This window comes from Bacillus rossius, unplaced genomic scaffold (assembly GCF_032445375.1).
Source record: "Bacillus rossius redtenbacheri isolate Brsri unplaced genomic scaffold, Brsri_v3 Brsri_v3_scf35, whole genome shotgun sequence".
NCBI classification, from domain to species: domain Eukaryota; kingdom Metazoa; phylum Arthropoda; class Insecta; order Phasmatodea; family Bacillidae; genus Bacillus; species Bacillus rossius.
Window position 1 is genome coordinate 10,001 of NW_026962535.1, and position 5,000 is coordinate 15,000.

The 5,000-nt window shown below is 36.3% G+C and overlaps 1 non-coding gene across 1 annotated transcript; it reads right to left on the reverse strand.

Annotated features, from left to right (window-relative positions):
- Positions 1 to 4,094: 4,094 nt before the first annotated feature.
- LOC134544237 (5S ribosomal RNA) lies at positions 4,095 to 4,213 on the reverse strand. The gene has a single exon (XR_010077627.1). It is a non-coding gene; the product is annotated as a 5S ribosomal RNA (ribosomal RNA).
- Between the last annotated feature and the right edge of the window lie 787 nt (positions 4,214 to 5,000).

Genomic DNA, 5,000 nt, shown 5'->3' on the forward strand with positions numbered 1-5,000 from the left:
TTGCTCTTTGGGGCAACCTTCTTTGGCTTTGGAGCACGGGGTTTCTTCGTGGGAGGTTTGGACACCTTTTTTGCCTTTGAAGGTGCCTTCTTGGGCTTGGGGGTTGCAGCTGCTGCCTTTTTTTTCTTTTCTGCTGTAGGCGGAGTCTTCTTGACTGGTTTCTTGCCCACCGCTGCCTTCTTGGCTACGGATCGCTTCTTTTCCTTAGGGGCAGCTGCACCACGCTTGCCGCTTGGAGCCTTGGGCTGGTCCGGAGCACCGGTGGTCCCTGAAGCCAGCTTGAAGGAGCCAGACGCACCCTTGCCTTTGGTTTGGACAAGCTCGCCGCTAGCCACTGCTGCCTTCAAGTATTTCTTGATGAAAGGTGCCAGCTTTTCCGCATCTACTTTGTAGGTAGAGGCGACGTATTTCTTGATGGCTTGCAGTGATGAGCCGCCCCTTTCCTTGAGGCTCTTGATCGCAGAGGCCACCATTTCAGATGTGCGCGGGTGCGCGGGCTTGGCTCGTGGCTTCTTCGACGCAGCCTTGCCTTTCTTCGGGGAAGCTGCCTGTGATGGGGCAACAGCTGGTGCTGCAGTCGCTGCTGCGGTATCTGCCATGACGAGACTGATCCTACAGAATGCAAGAGCAAAGTGAAAATAAAATTTTTCTCTCTGCAAATATCTGGTTACCCAATTTTCTGGTTGCGGACGGTTCAGAAAATTCTCGATGCCTTGCTCACGTAGGGAGCAGCGCACTTTGGACAGCGAAAGTAATGTAGGGCTTCTTTAGCACTGATTTTTCAATGTTTTCTAAATGTCAGCAGTCTACGATGACATAATGGGCAGTTCCACTAATAGTGTAATTTTTTTATGGCAGCTGCACTGTTTAATTTGCACTGCGAGCTGTTTAAATTTACTGCTACACCAAACAGGGAACTTTTCATTTGCAGATGTTATTCAAGGAATCAAATACGTAATTTGTGCTGGAATCACTTGAAAATGGTTAAATTAACTTAGGTATACTTTAGTGTATAGTATGCTGAAAATGTGGAGATAATTTCATGAAGGCTGTTTGCTGTGGAAGCACTAGCAAATCACCTTGTTCAGTGCCACCTGGAATGGCTTTCTTCGTGCACCTCCAAGGATGATGTGATTATTATTGTGAGTAAATTTTGTTTACATTTTCATTGTGTGAATAATAAAACTTTTAACTGTACACACAACAAGCATTTCACTTGGATCTGATGCATTCTCAAGAGTGCAGTTTCTGTTTAGCTTTTAAAACTGGCTGCCCTTCAATTCACTCAAGGTGCAGATGCAAGTTGCTGATGAAGTATTCCACACACATGCTACATTGGAGAAATATTTTAATAAAAATTAAAACTCTTGCAGGATTTCGAATAAAAACTATCCTATTTATCCCTTCTATGTTTTGGTACTGCGAAATTGAGAGAGGTAAGTAAGTTGTGAGGTTATTTTTACTTGCTTGCATGTGAGGTTAGCAGAGCAAAAATATTTTTGAAATTGCAGATACATGGTCACTTTATTTCGTTGCAAACATTTATAAGCTCGTAATCTTATTTAAAGTCTCCATACTTAATGCGTTTGGAAAACCTTCTTTCTCTCAATTTTACAATGGAACAAAATTTTACTTGTATGTGTACATTAATTCCATCTCTAAATGATGTAGGTTTACGCACCGAGATCAGGTACATTGTAGAGAGAAAAACACACGAGTACCTGCTTATTTTGAAGTTTTAATGAGTATATTAAAAAAAAAAAAAAAAAAAACGATAAAAATATAATTGAAAAAGTATATTATTCACGTATTTTTGAGGATGAGGGGAGGGGGTGTTTTTGTCCGATGGTCGTTTATCTTTAAAGAAATTTCCGTTGGACCTGTGCGTTCTTGCTCTGCCAATTCTCGAAAAATGAAATATTTTAAGTCGTCTTTTATGTGCTAACTTCATTATATTTGGCTGCATTCGTATTTTTATTAGTTTTGAAACATTCATGTCACGGAAAATAATCATAAACCAGGACAAAAACGTTTTGACTAAATGTTCTAGGTTGGTTGTAAAACATTTTCTTATTTTATTTCACATCGGAAACATCTGTTAAGTTGTAAGCTTTGTAATGAATGCGACAGTCACTTGTTCGCTGAAGTGTTTGTTTAAGAAATTAGTATTGTAAATTTGTTTATGGTCTTGTTAAATGAAATTTTAAGTGAAATCATTTGGGAAAACAGAGGCTACAGGAATTTTCAACACAACTTGATGACCGACGTTGTGACTAGTGTGGGAGTGTGTGCTCGTGTAAATATCAATTTTTCTTACTCCTCGTGCCGGTCAACAGGAAAACAGCGAGTGTGTTATCTCATCGCGGGCGTGTGATTGCGTGTGGTAAATTGTGCTAGGTTAATTACCGCAAAACTCCACTGTGTGCAAATATGTAGTGTGTCGCTGTATGCAAATATTTGGTATGTCTTTTTTTTTTTTTTTTTTTTTTTCAGGCAATACACACTTTGAATTTTACACAATTTCGATGCTGCAACCTAAGTGTATACATGCGAATAGGATTGCTTAAATGAAAAAGTAAAGTAGGAGGTAAGTGCAAATGTTTCCAGGAGGTTATGCACACACAATCTATTTTATGAATTAATAGTTATTATCTAAGAAAATGATAGAAGATTATAAATAATGTGTGCAGAATAATACAGAATTTGCATGTTACACAAAAAAAAAATATATATATATTCCAAATATTGTTAGCAAAATGCACCTAGATTAGTGAGCTGGATTTTTTTTTTTTTTTTGTATTTTTGTTCTGTTGATCCCACGTGGAGTCAAGGCTCCGGGATATAGAACATGTATGTGCAGACAATTAATATTTACATGATGCAAGTTACCAAGAAAAAAAATTTCAAAAAAAAAAAATACATAACATGTTACACAATTTAACTTTATGCAAAACATGAAGCAGCTGTTATCACAAGTCCATTCAACAAATTAACAGTTCAATTTCTCTATTATCAATCAAATTAAAGAATAGCTTCAGAGGGTAGGTAGGATATTCTAGAAGAATTTTTTTTACTGTTTTTTTTTTTAATACTGGTAAATTGTTTTAGTTATTTTCTGTGATATTAAGTTGTAAAGTTTTACTCCCAAGTAATTTAGTCCATTTTCAAATCGCCTAGTGTTATGTTCAACTATCCTCAATTTACTAGCATTTCTGGTGTTATACCTATGTGCGAATATCTAAAAAAAAAAAAAAAAAAAAAAATAATAATTTTTTTTTTCTTCTTTTTCTTAAGAATGAATAAAAAGTTTCTAGAACGTATTCATTTATGGCAGTCAGGACTTTAAGTTTTTTGAATTTTGGTCTGCAGTTAGATGATTTTTTATCTTTTGTTATTATTCTAATAGCTCCTTTTTTTTTTTTTTTCCCCCAATGTTATATGGCAGAAAGAGTAGAGCTATGGCTACTGTGACATCATGCATTGATGGGAAGGTTATTGTTGGATAACAAAAATTTAGATGATATAATTTTTATTTTTTTCCATACACAACACATTGCAGGTACAATTTTACAGGTTACAGCTGTACCACCTCTAGTATTGCTGCCGACCATCCAACAAATGAGCACACTAAACAGGCATTGATGACATTGTTATCAACGTCTTTTTGAATCTCTCATTATTATACATAACTGCCCACTGAAACAGAGAAACTTCAAAATAGGTGTGTGTGTGTGTTTATATATATATATATATATATATATATATATATATATATACATATATACATACATACATACATACATACATACATACATATACACTTATATATTTATTTTTTCACTTTGAATTTTGTATGAGGTATACACATGCAAAGATTCACAGCTACTGGGTGGGTGAGTGAGTGAGTGAGTGAGTGAGTGAGTGATTGATTGATTGATTGATTGATTGATTGATTGATTGATTGATTGATTGAGAGAGAGTGAGTGTGTGTGTTAGGGGGGGGGGGGGGGAAATGTGGTGATTGTGGGGGAAAAAAAAATTTAAAATTGAAATTTTTAAAAAAAAATTTTTTTCTGTAGGGTGCAAAATAGTAGTGCCAACGGCACGTGGTGTTCCCAAGCGGTCACCCATCTAAGTACTAACCACGCTCGACGATGCTTAACTTCGGTGATCGGACGAGAACCGGTGTGTTCATCGTGATATGGCCGTTGGCAATGATATAGATGTTTTTTTTTTTGCAGTTTGTATTTGCCACTCGAAATAGCTATACCAGGTGTGATTGTTACAAACAACAGGAGAAATCGTGTAATGAACACTCTTTTACTTCCCCCCCCCCCCTCCCCACACACAACACCCACCACCCTCACCATCCCAACCACCAAAGCCCTCTTCAAAATACACTCTCACACACACACACAAACCCACACTCTATAACTGATGAACATTACCATAACTTCTTAAAGCCATTAGATAATATTTAACTCAAGAAAGGTATTGTGATATGTTTAAAGAAAGAAAGGTGAAACCTTTAACTTTACCAGCAGGTATTAGTATCACTGAGGTATCTTCTAGGTTGTAGCAGCAATAGTAGTAATAATAATAAAATTAAATAAGGTAATAAAAAAGAAAAGTTATACATGTGATCAAATCATGAATGTATAAAACTGGAATGAATTTAAATTTTTTTTATTTTTCTTCATAGGCTGTTTTGAAATTGATGAGTAAGTGCCTCTTCTTTTAAATTTTTTAATGCTGAACACTGTTACATAAGAGATGAATGTTTAGAAAATTTAAAAAAAAAAAAGCTAGCCCAGCCCCCTCCCCCCCTCACACAAAATCCAAACAAAAAAAAAACACCCTCCTTCAAAACATCACATAATCATCCAGCCAGCAGTGCAGACGAGAAATTTGCACTCGGGGCCGCCATTTTGACGATAAATTCTTGCATGGCACACCAAAGGTAGGAAAGAATTTAAAAAAATAAAAATAATGGGCGAGCA